Source organism: Lissotriton vulgaris, chromosome 4_1 (assembly GCF_964263255.1).
Source record: "Lissotriton vulgaris chromosome 4_1, aLisVul1.2, whole genome shotgun sequence".
NCBI classification, from domain to species: domain Eukaryota; kingdom Metazoa; phylum Chordata; class Amphibia; order Caudata; family Salamandridae; genus Lissotriton; species Lissotriton vulgaris.
In genome coordinates, this window is record NC_141691.1 from 1,345,754,858 (window position 1) to 1,345,775,515 (window position 20,658).

The following is a 20,658-nucleotide window of genomic DNA, read 5'->3' on the forward strand; positions in this document are numbered from 1 at the left end:
GGCTACTCCCCCTTATATACCTCCCTTTTTCAGCATTTTAGATGTACTTTTTTTCTGGTCTTAAGTTCCTTGTGATAAAGGGCCTTAGCTGGTCCGGCCATCATTGCTAATAGTGCGATGTGGTGTTAGCGAAATTTTTCATGACATTTATAGATTAAATGCCTACTTAGCATATCATTAGTGAAAACTATCGCTGGCATACACAGCGATAGAAAATATGGCTGCGTTCACCAGAAAACTGTCGCTAATGCTCGCTATCGACAGCTTGATGAAAGGGCGATAAAAAAACAGTGCTGCTAAAGCAGCAAAAAATCGCTTGACGATATTAGGCCTGGGCGGTAAGCTGCCCTCCGTTTGTGAAGTTTGCGGAGTTTTCTGCACCTCGCGTTCCGCGGAGTTCGCAGAGTGTAAAAAACTCCGCTTTGCGATGTGCAGCAGAGTTTTTACCCCGCTCGCGATCACAAACAGTAAGTTCGCGAACGGTAAATTCACAAGCGTGAGCTGCCGCTAGAGTAGAATTTCTACCCGAGCGGCAGGAATAGCAGCACAAACTGCAGTTCGCACTGCACTTCGCCACTCTTGGAATTTCGCGGAGGTTTTTTGTAACTTCATTGAGTTTCGTGTAGCAAAACTCAGCGAACTACACCCAGGCATGGATAATATGCCCCAGAGACTCTAAACTTATAGACCAAATGTCTAAGTTTACCTTTGGGAATCGGGCCCTCAGACTTTCCACCCTTGCAATTGCGGTGTTACAATCACCTACATACATCTCAAATTTACATCTGTAAATAGTTAATTCATTGATTCATATTTACATTACATGTGGGTGGATTGCTTTAACAAAAACCATTAACATACCTTGTACGAAGTAAAATTACAAAATTAAATTTTTTGAAAATTGTAAATCATTCAATGAGTCACTACATGCATGCCGAAATGTGTCTTTTGTCATAACTTAAGATATATTTCAGAAACTCTAGTCACCGGATTCAACATTCAGCGTATGCAGTTCCAAGCTCCTTATTCAATGAGTATTTTGAACATCTCACAGTGATTGTTTGTAACTGGACATAATTTGCCTCGTCTATTAGGGACATTTTCGCCAATCTGACACACTCTTTCCATCTTTGTAAAGCCCATGTGGGCCCACAACTGATAATCACATAAACCTTAATTTTGGAGAAGCCAAATGCTTATTTACAGGTACCTTTCACCTGGGAGGCTAATATTCCCCTGCTGTGTCATCATTAATATCTTAGGTTTACATGAAATATTGGGTCATAAACCCTAATCTCAATGAGCAGTGTTTTGGTCCTCAGAACTGCTGGGTGCATCCAGTTCCTCAGCTCATCTGATGCTAGACACAAGCTGTAGCTTGAGTGTGACTATTTCAGGGAAGCTATTAGATCAGCTGAATCACAAGAATGAATATAATTCCTTTTCGGCATTAAGCCCTTTTGGGAATTTGGTATTCAAATTGACAATGCATTTGTATTCTATTTGCTTAATTGTCTTTCACAGTTCCCCTGTCTCACAAATTATCGGCACAGCATCAATCATATAGTACGATCGGTACCCCGGGTCATTGCTGTGTAAGTCATGAATGTGTCTAGTTACTGGGCATGTCCAGTCTTTATTTTTTACACCTTTCAAATGTTGTAAGATCCTGCAGTGAACCTGTAAGATATTACTGTTGATGTATAGCAGACTGAATTTGTAAGATATCACATGTACCGCAAAGTCTTTCTTGTAGTTAAATGATCCCTTGATCTGTAAAGGTCTGGAACTAAATGGTGTGTGAATTCTCTAGTGTTCCTTCCGTAGGTGCAAGCTTTATATCTGTGATGGCCTGTTGTAACCACATTCCCTGACTGACAACCTCCAGACTGCTATGTATAAATACATCCTTCATCGAAAATGCTCTTCTAAAAGTTATATGTGGGAATTTAGTAATGGTGCACCCCAGAACTGCATTCCCTTTGATAAAATGCCAGTGTTTTTGTACAATCTTTCTGATCTTCCCTTCCTGCTTACTGAAGGTCATTATCATCCTAATAGTTTGTTTCTCCTCTTTCTTATGCCCTTTTCGAAAAGTAATGATTACCTGCTCTTGCCTTGCACTTTAGCTGCTACTGTAGAAAGAGTTGTGTCAGAGTAACCACACTGTTTAAATCTTGCAATCATTTAACCCCTTGCGTGCTCATGATGGAACTGTTCCGTCACGAGCCTCGGGTGGGCTGTGCTGGTGACCAGAACGGTTCCGTCACGGCCCGCTCGCCACACCTGCGTGGCGCGAATTGCCTGCGCCTTGCCTTGCCGTGCCTGCGCTGAGCGTTCTATTAGGCGGGCGGGGCTGTGACGGAACCGTTCCGTCACAAGCACAGCCCACGCGAGACTCGTGACGGAGCAGTTCCGTCACGAACATAGGAGCACCGCGCGGCCCCCCTCCCCCTTAGCACTGCGGCGGAGTAGCCGCCGAAGCTATGGGGTTAATCTCTCATCATTCCAGTCCTCAATAGGACTGCAGTTCTTTTTTAATCTTAACAGTTCCCCATAAGGTGTGCTGGCCTCTAAGTGTGCAGGATGGAAATTGTTGGCATGTAGAGTTGGTTTGACCGCCATCTTTTTTCTGAATAACCTGGTCTGTAACTTGCCCATACTCATAAACAATTGTAAGTAAAGAAATTCTGCCTTGAAATATATAAATATGTATATATATATTACCCAGTGGTGGTTGCCACTTGGTAGTTATAGTTATGTTTGCTAAGAACTTTGGCGCCATTTGACGAATCTCCACAAAACTTTCTAATAAGATTCTCTTTTTTGACTAGTTTTTTCATGAAAATTTCTGGGTCATCCGTCAAGCGAGGGGTGAGAAAAAAGGGGGCCCAGAAATGCAAAATCCCCAGGCATTTTCCAGATACTTGTTTAGGTGGCTCTATCGAAAAAACTGCTGAATAGAATTACAACAATTTTGGCATGAAGCTAGATGAGGGTCCAGAAAGCGCTCTGTTAGTGATTTGCTCTAAAACCTTTCAGTAGTTTTGAGATATTAGAGAACAAAAATATCTGTGTATCTGGATGGTTGAGTTAAAGGGTCACTTGCGAGAATCCCTCAAACCCAAAGTAAAAAAATTGTAGTATCCTAATTGGGCTATGGAGCATTTCTCTCCTTTGACCATCTCCCTACCACAGGAGTCAAACTACCGTGGGAGCAAGTGATTTGATTGGCTTGCAGTAACAAGAAGAAAAATGTTGCTGGAAGCCATTGCAAGACTCCAGGTATCATTCCTCTGTCCTGCATTTTTAAACAAATATAAGGGGGAAGTGTAGGGATACCCTGTCACCATAGCCCTTGTGGGCGGGTGCCAGGGGAACCCACAATGGGGCTCAAAATAGAAATAAAAATCAGGCATTTTTGCTGTGATCCGCTGGACTCCCCTGTGATTGTGGCTTAAAAAAAAAGAAAATGGTGGCCCGCCATTTAAAAATGCCCACATGCGGAGGAGGAACAGAGGGCCCTGCAGGTCCACCTTTGTTGCCTCTTCAGCCCGGTGTTCATGGAATAAGAACCTCCATGACACTGCCAGCGAAGAGGAAACTTGTAATATGCTTGGTGGGACCACTGCGGTCCCACCAAGCACATTGCGGCCTACTGACTCCCACAGCACACACCACCAGGGAGCAGCTGCAAGGGGCTGTGGTGGTCGGACCGCTAGACTCGTAATCAGGTAGTCTGCCTAACATTCTTGGCATGGCTCGTGATACCAACTAAAATAATAGAACAAGAACTAGTAACCCATTACACCGGCGCGCCCTTATGAGTCTGGCGATCTGTGCGAGTCTGGTGATCCGTGGAATGCCAGACCCATAGTCTGGCCCAGGGAGTTTTAATTTAACGAAATTCCATTCATGACAACATTTGCCTTCAAGCATGGAGTACATCAGTACGTCTTAGCTCTATGTAATCCTCTCTTTCAGCTCAGCATCGAAACAACAGAATTAAGATTGAAAAGAAGTGTAAGTGTAAGCATCAATACACAGGAATATTATATCAAAGACTGTTGGCAACACAGAGGTGAAATAAAAGCAAAGAAGACAGAATAAATCAACAGACTGTAAACAATGACTCACGCTGTTGTGGTAGCCCAAAGCCAAGTAATTTAGTGATCCCCAATCCGTTGATCCCCAAAAATTATCTCTAGAAATTCTGCTTCAACACCCTTGATTTAGTGCTAAGAGACACCATTCTCCATGACATTCGACCCAACAAATAACAGAGTAACATTAAACATAATATCTGGGTCCAATAAAGAACTGAGTTCTAGAACAATAGAACGTTAAATAATGTATTACAAAAAAGTATTATTGGCAGTGCAAAATAAATCCATGCTTGCCATGAAGGTTCAGAGAGACACAGAAATACAATGTCAGAAATAAGAATTGTCAGGTTCAAATAAGAAAAGCTAATATCATTTCTAATGGGAAGGTTTTCAGAGATATGAGGAAAATGACAGTCTCACCAATGTGAATAGAGTTTTATGGGGAAAATAAAGTGTCCGTGAGGAAAAATTAAAGGTCGCCCCAATCCACATAAAACCAGGAGTTTTTATACAACTTTACACTTAGACACTGAGGGACAACTAGTAACCAACCGCACTTCCAGCGGAAATGTCCTTCAAGAAAAGTATCATTAAGAACATGATGGAAAACTTCATGTACCATACATGCTTTCTAAAGAAACAGACAAATATGTCACAGGGCACCTTGCTCCGCAAAAACCGTGGGGAGAGAAGACTCGCAGTGGGGCCTTGATTGGGAGGGGGAATGAGCAGGAGAAAGATGAATTGAACACTAGAACTGCATCAATCTTAATAAAATGGTTTCTTCACATAAATGTGGCATAAATAAACGACATTATTAATGATACTTCTAATTAATCCTGTTAATTTGTTTTAAATGCAACATTATTCATTTATTGGGTACAGCTATTATTCATTATAAAATTACTAATTAGCACTCATTAATTGTTACCCAAAATTGCACATGTAAAAAGCTCTAGCCCTGTATCTAATAAGATTACAGCAATGAAATAGACAGATCTCATCTAATTGATCCATTTAAAGTGAGATGACATGGGTTTTCAGGGGACTCGGTTTCTGGAATTAGAGATGTGAAGTTTTGGACAGCGAGTCAATTATCTGTCACCGGCATGACGTGGTGAATCTGGAGGACTAGGTGAGCCTCAGAATTTTGAAAAGTGGCATATGGATATTAAAGATGGCAAAACATATTTTCTCCATCCCTTTAAACTAACAGGTCAAAATATGCACTTTCACAAAGATTCATTATTATTCATTTACAGTGTAACTAGGGTTGCAAAATGTGCATTTACAACTGAAGTGTAATATTAATACATTACCCTTAAGAAGCATAGTAATTCCGGTGGCCCAGACCACTTTTAAATATCTGGGTATACAAGTGTATAGGTCACCGGAAGACCAAACAGATGGCAATATCCAACGCGCTATAACACGGCTTCGCAGCAGCATAGGGTTCTGGACCTCCCTACCCCTGTCAGTTATTGGCAGAATTGCTATTTCCAAAATGATTGTGCTTTCTCGCCTTTTATATTATTTTGCGAATTTACCAGTGATTCTTCCCCAAAATATTTTTAATACACTGAATACTATCCTGATTAACCTTATCTGGGTACCGGTCGGAGACGGATTAGCCTTTGTAAACTCCAATTGGGGACTAGGCCGGGTGGCTTTGGGATTCCTGATTTCCGGGGCTACTACTATGCTAGCCAACTCCAGTGGCTTTCTTACTGGACCGCGGGCAGGAACCTCCACGAAATCGGCTTCACAAGAGAACGACTTGACCGAGGAGAGCTCCACTCCTTGCTACTGCCCAAGGCCCAGATACCCCGGACTGCTCCCCATTACTACTTACGGCCTTGTTATGCTGGAGGAAGGCCCTCTTTTATACTTCAGCAGTGCCACCCTACGCAGCGAATATTCCTTTATTAGGCATCCCTACACCACAGGGTAGACTCACGTGGCATAAACTTTGCCATTGGAGGGATAGCGGGATAGAGGAAGTAGGAGCCTTTTTCGGAGACAAGACCTTACTCGATCACAAATCCTTTATGTAGATTACAGGTGCTCCCCCACGACTGTACCTATTACATGCCAAAGTAACACATTACATTAGGACTCTATGGGCACCACAAAGGCTGAAACCTACATAGCACAAACTTTTACATGTATTGTACTATATGAAGGCAGATGGGAATCTTGTGCACTGGCTATATACCGGAGTTAGGGAACATACAGCAATCTCGCTTATGACTCTTAGAACACGATAGGCGGAAGATTCTGATACTGAACTGGTGGATAAGGCATGGCAGCTTATACTAGAGCATCCTAAAAGAGTATCACGGAATGCCAGGTTCAAATTTATCCAGGCAATGGTGCTCCACAGATCATATCTCACTCCCAAGAAGATACATAGTATGTTCCCGGATTAACCCCATTGCTGCTCTCGTTGTAAAGGGGATGAAGCGGACTTTCTACACATGATGTGGTCTTGACCACGGATGCGGGGCTACTGGGCCGACGTTTGTCAGGCGCTCAATACTTTGAAACGGTTGCCGGTTCTGGCCGAAGCCTTACCTTGCCTGGTGGGATTACGTAAAAGGTCAGGGAAACAGAAAGTTAAGTTAAAATTTCCGGACCTTGCTCTCATTTTGGCGATCAGGGTCATAACGATGAGGTGGAAGTCCCCTAGGTCTCCTATGGTGACTACATGGCAGACAGATGTAGTGCAGTGGGGACGAGCGGAGGGAGCAGCCCTCAGGAGGCAGGCGGAGAGAGGTCACCGGAAACAACCCATAGTGTTAGAGTGGGAAGCAGTGCTGTTGGAACTGGAAGGGCTTGACTTGGTCCCATCTCAGGTGATGGGGTCTCAATAACATGCACGATCTCGAGGGTTCTATCTAGAGGTGGGGTCCCGTCTGCACTTAGTGGTGCGAGATATTTGCTCCCATGCTCTACAGACTGACAGCCTCTTGTACCTACCCAGAGGCAGCTAAATCACTGACAGCAGATCGACCAGGAGTGGGTGGGGATGGGAGGGGGGATTGTTGGGGTGGGAGTTTATTAGGTTTCACAATGATAATAGTTCTCTGTTATTTGAAGTGTGTTGAATCATCTATTCAATGATAGACCAACATATGTCTAGGACGTTTAACCTACCCTTTAATATGTCTATTTGTAATATGTATGGGGTGAAGATATCCAACCTATACACTGTAAGAGGGAAAAAATCAAAACTGACTGTTGTGATTGCATATATCTGTTTATGGTCATGATAATCGTGGAGAAGTGTAGCTCAATGGTTAGAGTGGCAGACCCTGATGCAGAGGTCTGGCCCGGGACCAGGGTTCAATACCTGCCTCGGCGGGTCTTGTGCTCAATTTCCTCGGACCTCATAATTCTCGCCTCTGTGCCTATTCTAATCATGGGTCCCACTCTGCATCTCTGGGCAATAGCTTGCTTAATCTCCACAACAGCGCTGGGATGCCTAGCTTCACCTTGGGGGTGCCCAGGAGTGGGCACTTCACAGGGAAAAGCCAGGAAGGGTTCCTAAGCGGTATACGGACAGCGCTGGGACACTTCCATTGGAGGTTTCTGTGCGCTCTACAAATGCTGGCATTTACATTTTACATTTACATTTACATTACACCTGCAGTCGATAATAAAGAGATTTAAAAAAAAAATCTTAAGAAGCATAGTAGATGGAATTTGAATTAACTGAAAAAGGCAGACTACCCACAGGAACATACAGACCACGCACAATTTCTCTTCCCTCCGCAAAGGTAAACAAGGATTGAAAGCAATAATGGACCACAAGGGAGGCAAACAGAGTATGGGATGCAATTGTTGCAGGGTGTGTCTTTGTCTTCCACTTCTCGAAGCTGAAGGACAATGATAAAAAGTGGTGCTGTCTTTCCATCAAGGAAAGGAAGAAAGGAAAATAACTGTTCCAGTACCACAACCTGAAGAACTATTATAAGAAAATATATTGTTCTTTCTTTATGTCCTTTATTGCGGCTTTGTGCTCTGTCACAGTGTCATGAACTAGGTACTGTATGCAGGAGGGAAGCACATCAGAGATCTTGGGTACCTCCCATTCTAGAGGGCACTCCCTTCATCCAATGCAAAGAATGCCATGGGTAAAGGGGAAACCCTACAGCAGGAGATTGGTAAAAAGCCTGTCTGAAGCACATCAGAGATGTTAGGTACCTCCCATTCTCAGGGCTGGACTGGTTGTAGCGGGCATCAGGTGTTTCTCCAGAAGGCTGGAAGGGTGAGGGCCGGTTTTGAAGAAGTGGGGGCCGGCCTTGTTACTGGGGGACTGGTTCCCATGTTCAATATTGGACCCAGTAACAAAAGCAGCAGTGCTGGGGGCCAGTTTAACTAAGCAGCAATGCTTTACACTTGAGCCGTCACCCAATCTCACTGGGGCCAGTCTGATGGAATGGCCAGGGCTGCTTTGTTTTCTCAGCCCGGTCCTGCCCAATCTACAGGGCACTCCCTTTATCCTATGCGAAGACAGTCATGGGTAAAGGGGAAAGTCCAACAGGGGACGATTGGTGAAAAGCCTATCTGAAGCACTCTGCATAGTGTGATAGTGCAAAAAAGGAATGGGAATAAGACAGCCTATATGTGAAGGCACATGCCATCGGGCAACATAGCACCTGTCAATGTTCAGCCGCATTAAGAGTTTAGTCACAATAAAAAACTACTGTATGTTGCGTCAACAAAGTAGTAATGTACAGTCGAGACATCCACAAAATGTTGTGGGCTTGATGGACATGCCCTGAAAGCAATGCCTAATGTTGAAATAGCAGGTAAGGCGGTGGCTAAATGCACAGACCCAAAATTCACTCTGTCATTACTTCTTTTGGTAGTTGTTTTTAAGAACTGATGACATGCGTTCTCATAACATACTTCTAAGGCTTCCTCTGGCCAGCCCCAAAAGGGAAGCTATTTAGTTTAACTCAGCTGACAGTGTTGCTTGTCCAGATGCATAGACCATTGCTTACAGTTACAGACAATGCACTTGTATCAACCTGGAGCATCTCAAGTGGGTAAACAACAGTACAGCGAGAGAATGTTTAAATATATGAGTTCAATCCTTTCCCTAAAACACAGGAGCAAAGCAGCTTTGGAGGACACCCAATCTCCACTGAGGAAACCATCCGCCTGATGAATTCCATCCACTCTGGATCCCCCACAGACCCATGCCCTCACCACATCTTCAACAAAGCAGACTCCGTCATAGCACCGCACCTCCGAGACGTCATCAACTGCTCCTTCAACTCCGCTACCTTCCCAGAAGTCTGGAAACACGCTGAACTCACCGCCCTTCTGAAAAAACCAACAGCGGACCCCACCGAACTCAAAAATTACCGCCCCATCTCGCTTCTTCCATTCCTGGCCAAAGTCATCGAGAAAGCCGTCAACAACCAGCTCGCCGCCTTCCTCGAAGCCAACAAATCCCTCGACCCCTCACAATCTGGCTTCCGAGCAAAACACAGCACTGAGACCGCCCTCATCGCAGCAACAGACGACATTCGAACTCTACTGGACAATGGAGACACAGTCGCCCTCATCCTCCTCGACCTCTCTGCAGCATTCGACACAGTCTGCCACAGCACCCTTCTACAACGCCTCAATAACATCGGAATCCAAGGAAAAGCACTTGAATGGATCACCTCGTTCCTCACCGGAAGAACCCAGAGAGTCCGCCTTCCTCCATTCAAGTCCGAGGCCTCTGAAGTCATCTGCGGCGTACCTCAAGGATCCTCACTCAGTCCCACCCTCTTCAACGTATACATGAGCCCCCTCGCGGCCATCGCCCGCCAACACAACCTCAACATCATCTCTTACGCGGATGACACTCAACTGATCCTTTCTCTCACCAAGGACCCCAGCACCGCCAAAACTAACCTACACGAAGGAATGAAAGAAGTCGCAGAATGGATGAAACAAAGCCGTCTGAAACTGAACTCAGACAAAACAGAAGTCCTCATCTTAGGTACATCCCCCTCTGCTTGGGACGACTCCTGGTGGCCGGAAGCCCTCGGAAAAGCACCCATCCCGACAGACCACGCACGGAACCTGGGCGTCATCCTGGATTCTTCACTCTCAATGAACAGACAAGTCAGCGCCGTATCCTCTTCCTGCTTCAACATTCTTCGCATGCTCAGAAAAACATTTCGCTGGATCCCCTCCGAAACAAGGAAAACAGTCACCCACGCTCTGGTCACGAGCCGACTGGACTACGGAAACACCCTCTACGCAGGTACCACCGCCAAACTTCAGAAGAAACTCCAACGAATCCAAAACGCCTCAGCCAGGCTCATATTAGACATCCCACGCAACGAACACATCTCTGGTCACCTTAAAGACCTCCACTGGCTACCCGTCAATAAGAGGATCACTTTCCGACTGCTTACCCACGCACACAAATCACTCTACGACATCGGACCAGACTGCCTCAACTCACGACTGTCCTTCTACACCCCCCCCCGCCAACTACGTTCTTCCAGCCAAGCCTTCGCAACTGTACCTCGCATCAACAAGTCCACCATGGGAGGCAGATCCTTTTCATATCTGGCTGCTAAAACATGTAACTCTCTCCCCGCTTACCTTCGCCTCACCCAGAACCACCTAGCGTTCAGAAAGCAGCTTAAAACGTGGATATTTGACAAATAATCCTCCTCCCCTTCCTAAGCGCCTTGAAACCCTCTGGGTATGTAGTGCGCTATACAAATTTTGTGACTTGACTTGTGACTTGACACGAGGTACAGTATAAAGTAAAAGAAAGGGAAACTCTGAAATGTGTTTTTAAGGTAAGTTACAAAAATAAAAGTTGGTAGCAAGGAACAGTAGTGCTCTGTTTACAGCTCCATGCAGTCAAACCTGGTCTGTGGAGTAGGGATTTGGGCTGAACCTGTCCTCTGACTGATTGGCAACATTGTATGAAGTGCGTTTGTCAAGACAGAAAAGCATCTGCTCAGAAAATACAGAAGATGTAGAAGAGTACAGGGGGCATCAGAGGGGGCGGTACCTGAAAGAGCACACTTCTTTTGGGTGGCAATATGTCTCCTGTGTAAATTGCTTTGATTCAGTTCAGCTTTGGTGTGATAGATAAGCACATTCATAGAGGGGTTATAGGTGTATGTGTGATATTTCTGTATGCGTTTAGTTGAGTCTGAAAGTTAGCACCCCTGTTAATGGGTTGACATATACTCGCGCCATGGCCCTGTGATATGATATTCAGTATCCTATGAAATAGGCGTAATTTCTGCTGTTCAGTCGTCTTCAGAAAATAAAGTCCTCCCTTGTAAGAACAGACAGAAGCAGCAGATCTCAAAGCTCCTTTTCTCACTGAACATCTCTTTGTCTCTATTCTATCCTCTTTAGTATTTACACCTCAGAGCTGCAACTTGAGAAACACAGTCAATTTTGCGCGAAGAGGGAGGAGTCCCGAGGAAGACAAGGAGCAGGGAATACAATCAATTCCAGTCGACGTTACATATTACACAGCTTGTTATCCCACTGAATTTTCGGCTCATATGGTGAGTTATCCCCTGATTGCCCTGTTTCTCCTGCTTTGATGCTTACTGAGCTCTACCCTATGTTTCATCTGCTGTGCTTCTTACTATTGGATAGTCTACTTAAAGCTAGCCTTACTGAGATGGTGATGCAACACATAGGTACTTCTCCACACGTGTGTGAAGCTGAGATGGAGCCTCTGGGGAGATTCTGAGAGAAGTGCGAGTGCACAAGGCAGACAGTTCCAATTGCAGCACAACAGGGTGAACTTACATGAACCTAATCACTCCACAGTGCTGCAGCACAAAACACTGCAATAACAGAAACGGAAGAACTACTTTGTAGGAAGGGTACATGGCTTTGTATCACTTCTGGCCACTTCACTGCTGAGCCCTTTTCGCACACCAGTGTAAAGCCTCTCTAGTGTCCATTGGTCCCACCACGAAGAATCAAAACCTAACAATGGGGGTCATTAGGATGGCGGACGGACCTTCGTCCGTCCGCCACCCCTGAGGTAGAGGGACCGTCTGCATGGGAAGCGGTGGTCCCTCCATGCAAATTAGGATGTGACCGCCAGCCTGGCGGTCGCATCCCATATCTTTAACCTTGCGGCGGGTGCTGCTTGAAGCAGCACCCGCCGCAAGGTTAAAAATGCATGTATTGCATTTACCTGCACAAAGCGGCAGGCACCGCACGGCGCCTGCCGCTTTGTTAATGTAATTGCAGGGGGGTACCATAGGTACCCCCCATGTGCACCCCCCACCCCCTGACACCCTGGGGGCCCGCAACCGGCCCCCAAACTGAAAAGACCACATGCTTTTCCACGGCGGAAAAGCCGCCGTGGAAAAGCATGTTTCCTGCCCCATCCTAATATGGCTGGCGGTGTCTGATAGACACCGCCACCATATTAGTGCTTTTCCGCCACGTTCGGAAGGCGACCGCGGCGGAAAAGCGGCGGATGATTTTCCCGTCTGCCGATGTCCCTCCAGCCATCCTAATCTGGCGGGGGGTCTTTGGAGGCACTGCTGCGGTGATTCCGCATCCTCCGGGCTGGCGGTGGCTTCCGCTGGCCCGGAGGATGCCGAATCACAGCATTCCTAATCAGCCCCAATCTTTGGGCATGCCAAGACGTACTGTGCCATTACCCTTGCCTGCACCTTTGCAAAGGCATCTATTGGTATAGGCGCATACCTTCTCCTAACCAGTGAGGGGCAACCCAAACTTTATTTCTGAGGTGCACTTAGCCTTTATAGTATAGTTTAGAATATCCTTTTTTGTATGTTTCTTTTTAAATCCATTTTAAGTGACTGGTACACATAGTACTCTCAAGCCCAAAGATCCAGTGACAACCAGGGACTGCCGTCTATGGAATAACTCCTCCATCTCCCCTATTAAGGTTGGGGAGGAAGGTAAAGGAGAAAGCGTGAGAAAACAAAAGAGCTGATATCTCAAGATTAGAATGGGGGATTCTGCATTTATTTACTATACGTCCTCTCCTACAATCCTCGTTCCACCCTAAAGATCTTTCTAACTGCAGATCAATCTCCTTGCTATTTGTTCCTTTGAAAAGTCCTAGAACATTTAGGGCCTGATTATGACTTTGGCAACAGCAGGGTTGGGTCCGCCTTCCGCCGCACCGCCAAAGCCGTGGTTGGGCCGCCCACCAGATTAGGAGTTTCCTCCTGTCTGTTGGGCTTTCTTTGGCATTCCCATGGCGATGCCTCTAAAAATGGGCACCGCAAAGGGAATGCAAAAAGCAGTTCCGGCACGGCATGGACTGAAAGGTCCATGCTGTGCTCAAGCAGGGGTGCAGGCACACAGGTAGGTGGGAACATAGTGTGCCCCCCAGCAGCATCCCGGGGCGCAGAGGCATAAAGGGGCCCCATAGTGTCCGTTTCGATTCTTCTCAGTAAGGGTTTTCAAGGAGGAGGAACCAGCATGAAAACCATGGTGGAGAGGAAACTTGTAATATGCAGTCCTGCAAGCGTATTGATTCCTCCTGGCCACTGCAACACCACCAGAGAACGGCGGTTCCCTGGTGGCTGCTGCGGAGCAATGGCAGTCCGACTACTCTAATCTTAGTCGGAAAACAGCTGCAGCCCCATGAGTCTGGCGGTCTGTGGACTGCCAGACTCCTAATTGAGCCCTCAATTGTTTCTCTTCTCTCCTCTCCAATCTAGGGGGCATATTACCAAGCAATAGCGATTATTATCGCTATTGCTTGGTTAGAGACAAAAAATTACCGCTGAGCTGTGGCGATTTTTACCGCAAATAAACCTTGGATTACCAAGGTTTATCGCAAATGCGATAAAAATCGCCGCAATGCATGAATATCGCTCAAAAGTCAGCGATGTTCATGCATTACCGAGCTAATGCTCTTAGCCATGTTATCCACCTCCCATTGGATAACATGGCTAAGAACTGCTCAGGGCAGGTGTTAGCTTTTGGAGATATTCGCGCTTAGCCCGAATATCTCCAAAAGTTTGTAATAGGAGATAGCGATGTTAGCGACTGTTTTCAGTCGCTAACATCTTGGCACGCCCACTGTGCATGTCATTAGTGATAAATATCGCTGACATGCAAAGTGGGGCCCAAGATGGTCGCTATCTCCTACTAGCTGTCGCTAACTGGTGTTGGCGACGGCTAGGTAATAAGGAGATCATTTTATCTCCGCTTTCTTGGCTTTTAAAGCCAAAAAAGCCGAGATAAACCCCCTTGATAATATGCCCCTTGATTCTGCCTGGGGTTGTCTACTGAAACTGCTCTGCTCCCTTTGTTTAAAATTCATTCTCTTCTTCTTTAAACAGCATAGGAAAATAATCTTCCGCTATTTTTCACACAGTTAATACTTTAGATCACACAATTTTTCTTCACTTTCTACACTATGTATCAGGGGTTCCATTCTGTCAGTGCATGGACTACCTACAGGGTTCATTTGGCAGTAGGAGTGGGCATAATTGCCAAATTTGCTTTAGCATATTCACAAGAAACTGCAGTAAGATTATGCAACATTACGCATAATTATATGAGGTGCATAACCCAACATTTAGTGCTATGTTTTTCGTGCAAAGTGCACCCTCGTGTCCAAAATGGACCCGAGGGTACATTTTGCACTTCCAAAATAGTGCTAAATACAACATAACATGAACAACTTGTTGATACTCCAGCTCGCTAAGTTTATTGGTCCTGTGCTCCTAAGATTTGTTTGTGTCAAATTACTCATAATTAAGTGAACGGTGTAATTGCATATTGTTCAGTAATTTAGCATCAAAAGATTAACACAAAGTTACCAGAATTTCTCAGATTACTCTAGTGTACTTAAAATATTGCCCGGGCCTGGTTGCCATTCCCTTGTTTTCTGTTATTTCAGATCATGGCATTCTCTCCCACCTTTGCTCTGATGTGTTTCAAATCTTTTTATCTTTCTCTTATTGTTCTGCCTCCTTCAATTGACAAGTGCCAGCATGTTTATAGGCTGTTGAGCTCTGGTTGTCTATATTATGTAAAACTTAACCCTAATAAAAGTGGTGTGTTCTTCTTTTCAGTTTTATCTACCTGCCCTGCTCCTCTGGTTTCCTCATCCTCCTTTCTATCCTACTCAAAACGCGTCTGCAACTTAGGGTTTACATACAATGTTGTCATTTAATTCCTGTCCTCAAGTTGACTCTGTTGTGAAGACTGTTGCAGGATCAAGCATGCATAACATATTTATTTTGTGCTTTCTCTCATTTAATCCTCTAACTGTACTGGACCCTTAATGATTGGACAAACTGCAACAATGTCATTTAGCATAGAGGCAATGATCCTCTGACTAATCTTTCCCACTGATTGGAGGGGTGGAAATTAGGGTGACCAAACTCCACCTTAGCTGTCGAACAAGGACCATTAATTTACAGCCAACTCACAATTAAATTTAGGTACACAGCTCTAAAGACCTTCCTGTAGAAATAAAGAATAGCAGCTGGAAGACTGAACCTCCTAAAGAAGTTAATTTGAGTGAAGAATATGCAAACCAAAGGTTCTGCAATAGCAATACAGAATAAATTAAGTAAAACCTGATGTTCTGATAGAACTCGCTGATTCTCCCTACAACACATTTAAAAAATCAGTGCAGTAGCACAGTTTAAATGGGCGAACCAACGGGACTCTATAATAGACTCAGACAGATTTAGATTAATTTGGCTCAAATATGAAATAAAGCAGTTTTTTAAGGACTTCTGTCAAGAATATCACATCTTGCATTAAAGCACCAAACATTTAGGAAAATCTTTATCGAGTGGTTATACAATTCCGTTTGCAGAGTTACAGAGTCCCCCACTACCCTTTAAGGCAGAAGGATGGTTTAAATTTCTTACAGCTCAGGTCCTACAGAAAAAGACAAACAGTTCAGACTTACTTAAAGTCTATTAGCTGAGAGCTAGAAATATAATGACAATGAAAAAAATTGGAATGGTTCGGAAAAGAAGGTCTCAGTTTTTCAGCTACCAACTATAGCATTGACAAACAGCCCAAAGTTAAAAATCGATCAGCATAGCTTCCTCTCACATGGGAAAAGAAAAAGTATGGCATTCGGGATGCTACTCCTTTGGGGTTTATTCTTTTATATAGTTTTTAGCAATGTCCAGTGGTGTGGCATCACACCTCCATTGAAAGACCACAATTGGACCACCTAGGACACCTGAAACATCGAGATGGCTTCCCATGCTAGTCATGAGAAATGTAAATTGTGAGTCCACACAAGCCTAGTATCAAATAAAAAGAAACAAAGTAGTCTGTCCATAGGCTTAGCTGACATTTTATACCCACAGGAATATTTCAAGGTTCACAGTGAAGAAACATTCAGAATGTCAGGCTGTAGACATGCACAGGACAAATAAGTAACATTTCATTTGTAAATTATGACCTATTTTATTAAGTATGGGGAAAGGTCAGCACTAGATAAAAAGCATTTAGAAAAGGCTTTCAAGTTAGCATGGCATGTTTAAATGAAATTATCTCTAACTTTTACTTCAAATATAATGAAAATAAATCAACTTAAATAAAGAATTCATAAATTGTCACAAATAATTATTGTTACTTGGAAATGGGTAACGATAATAATGCTCTACTACAACAAAATTCTACAATATTCATATAAGCGCATATTTTTTAATGTAATTTTTTTATATAGTTTTCAAAATTTCATAAATTATAGTATCACTGTACGAAATTTCAAGCTTGTACTTCATTTCTACACATTTTTGCACCAACTTTTCTAACTTGTGCATTCTCAGCAAAGAGCATAAAAACACTAAGTGCCAGATGTAGGTATCCAAATACCGGTCGGTAAAGGCCTAAAATACCGATTTTCGGCCGTTACCGACCGGTATTTGGATACTGAGATGTAGGGCATTAAAAAATAGAGATTCGGTAATTTTACCGAATCGGTAATTTTACCGAATCGGTAAATTTACCGATTCGGTAAAATTACTGAATCTGTATTTTGAAAAGTAGGTAGCACTGTAAACAGTGCTACATGGCTTTAAGGATTCGTTATTTACCACCAATTATTAGTTGGTGGTAAATAACGAATTCTATGTAAATGCATAAATGTGCTTTTACACCTGTGTCATGTGGCACACATACATGCCCTTAGGGCATGTATGTATGCCACATGTGCACACCAGCTCTTATCAGGGGTGCAACAGGGTGTCAAAGTGACATCCTTCCACCCTTGACTTTTTCGGAATTTACCGAATTGGTAATTACAGATTCGGTAATTGACATTCATTCCTATGGGCCTCCAGGCCCATAGGAATCAATGGCAAATACTGAACCGGTAAATACCGATTCGGTAAATACCAAATCTTACCGATTCAATATTTTTTACCGAATTTTTATCTTATCTTATCTTATCTTATTCGGAATTTGTTAAGCGCACGGTCACCCAGAGGTTTCATGGCGCTGAGAGACAGAAGGTAACTGATGAGGCAGAGGTGACAATGCTCTAACCGTGCGCTTGTTTGAATAGCCAGGTCTTCAAGGCTCTCCTGAATTCTACTAGCTTAGTGCAGTTCCGAATAGACAGGGGAAAGGAGTTCCAGATTTTGGGGGCGAGGTAGGCGAAGCGAGATCCACCTAGGCGTTTCTTTTTGTACATGGGTAGCGAGAGAAGGGACAGGTGGGCAGAGCGAAGATCCCGGGTCGGTTCGTATTTATTTATGAGATGGTTAACGAACTTGGGGCTTTTGCCGTGAAAGGCTTTGAAGGTTATGCAGCCTACCTTAAAGGTGATCCGTTGGGCTATAGGGAGCCAGTGGAGGGAGGCTAGTAGGGGTTTGACCGACTTCCTGCGGTTGCTCTTAAATATTAATCTAGCCGCTTGATTTTGAGCAATCTGCATGCGTTTAACGAGGGTGAGAGGAAGGCCCAAGTAGATAGAGTTGGAAAAGTCCAGACGTGAAAGGACCAAGGCGATTATCACCTGAATGAGTGTATCTACATTGCAATTACCGATTCTAAAATACTGAATCGGTAAAATTCGGTATTTTAGAATCGGTAATTTGCAATTACCTACATCTAGCCCTAAGTCACTTCACTTAGCATCACAGCGCCTCGTTTGTATGAATTAGTGTTGTTGTATAAATGTGTTTTCTTTATCTCATGTTTTAAAGCACATTTTTGCGGCGCTTCTATTACACTTGCCTCTGTATCATGTGTCACTGTGTCTAATTTGTGCAACATGTACTTTCAACCTTTCATGTCTACTATGTATAAACATGTTGTGTATTATGAGTTTTAAAATCATGTTCATCAAGACTAGGGCTGGGCGTAGTTCGCGAAGTAGCGCTACGCGTAGCTACGCGAAGTGCACTTCGCACTACGCGAGCTACGTGTAGCACTATGCGAACTGCATAGTAGTATGTTTGCACTGTGCAAGATGCCGTTTTCAATGACTGCAAAGTGCGGACAAGCATCCAGCACTGTGCATTATTGAAAACTGCATCTTGCACAGTGCGAGCTGTAGTTTTCTGCAGCTCGAGTAGATTTTTACTCGAGCTGCAGCTTTTTCAACGCGGACTGGTAGTTTCTCATCGCGAGCATACGCGACCACTCGCAATGAGAAACCTGACCTCCCCGCGTTGAGAATCTCGCCGGGAGGTTTATTTTCCACGCTCGCGATTCGCAACTTGATGTTGCTGATCGCGAACGAGGAAAAAGTTTCGCCAGGAAGTAATTTTGCTTGCTCGCGGTCGCCTACTTGACGTTGAAGACCGCAAGCCAGCAAAAAATGAGTGCTGCAAGACGCTACGCGTGTTTGCACTGTGCTACGTGCAGTTCGCGTAGTGCAAAGTTGCGCAAACTTCGCAAAATACACAAGTGGAGCGTAGTGCTTCCCCCAGGGTTAATCAAGACCTATGCTTCTTGATTATAACTATTCATAACCTCAAGCCGTTCATTCTCTTCTCCTCTTTGGAATTCGTTCTACAAACTCTGATTCTGTCTCATCCTAACTACTTTTCTTGCCTTTACGTTGGTCTGCCTACGTTTTTAACAACTCCACTACAGTCAATTCCAAATTTCTGTGCACCCTCACTTTTCTCTCTCATACCGCTTGACTCAGTACCACCATATATGGACCCGATCTTCCAAGTCCTGCTGTTGCTTGATGATGAACAAAATCAACACGTTTGTGGCCGTAATCTATGGTAAGCTCCAGTTTTACCTGTTGCCTTTTGACTTGTCTGTTAAAATTTGCACTACATTCTTGCATTCTCAAATCTTTTTTACAAGCAATAGCATACCAATGTGCAATTAACATGTCTGTAATGTTGACGTTCAAGAAATTTAAAGAAACACACCTGTATGATCACATTGCATGTATAACTTTGGTGCAAGCTGCCTTAACAAAAGGGACACTTGCGCAAAAAGGACTTATTTCAAATCAAAAATCTAAATGTCACCATACAGGTGTATTTCATTACATTTCGAAAATTGTCACATTAAAAACATTTGCAACTCACATCATTGGGATAAGTGCAATGTAACATGATGTAGAAATGGCACTAGACAAGGTGTAACCTTTACCTCATAAATTACCAGTAAAATCAATGTCAGTCCCAAATTTGAAGTATTCAACATGTACATCCACGTAACATTTACCCTTGTCTAGTGCAAGTACTGTACTGTATCCAATGTCAACAGTCACTATATTTTATACGGTGTAATGCATATGTGCTCATACTGACCAGTAATCAAGGTGAAACAAACATACTTGTAGTAACCCATCCCTAAAATATTTTAAATATCAATTAGTTGGTGCAAATGGCCATTACTATGATGAATGCCTGCACATACATTCAAGTGACCATCAGATACAATGTTAACCAGTTTATGCACTTAACAAGGTAGACATTAAATAAAACTGTTGTATTACCTGCCGGCATGATAAAGAAAGTGCATCACATTTTAGTCAGAAACATTCCTAGGAATAAAACAATTGCAAAGGAAAATTCATGCCAAGACTAACTTGATGAAATCTAGATTATGGATTTATTCCAAACAAAGAGATAAGTCTCTCAATATACGTCAAAAGCTGTTCTTCCAATGGGAACCTCCACAGGAGGGGGCATTTAGTTAGCAGATCAGGCACCTCAAGACAGGGCTGGGAATAGGTAACTGGGATGGGGAAAGAGCAGAAGGTGGAGCACAAGGTCAGGATGTTTGGAAGACTGCAGTCAGTGAGGAGGCCAGACTTTAAAGAGAGGGCTGTAGGCCAGACATACCACTATGAGAGCCTTCCAGATCTGCTAGCATTTGTTGCATATGGCATTGTGGCCAACTGCTAATCCACCTATGTGGTCAACGTCTCCTTCATCTGCTACCGCATAGCCTGAAGTAGGACCTCCTACCCAGGCCACTAATGGAGGCCACCACATGACCACGCAGTGGACGCATGCAATGGGAGCACCACAAGTGTACTGCCGGTTGGACAACTACCGTCGCCAAGACCCTTTGACCTCCTGCCGCCCAGTGGTACACCACC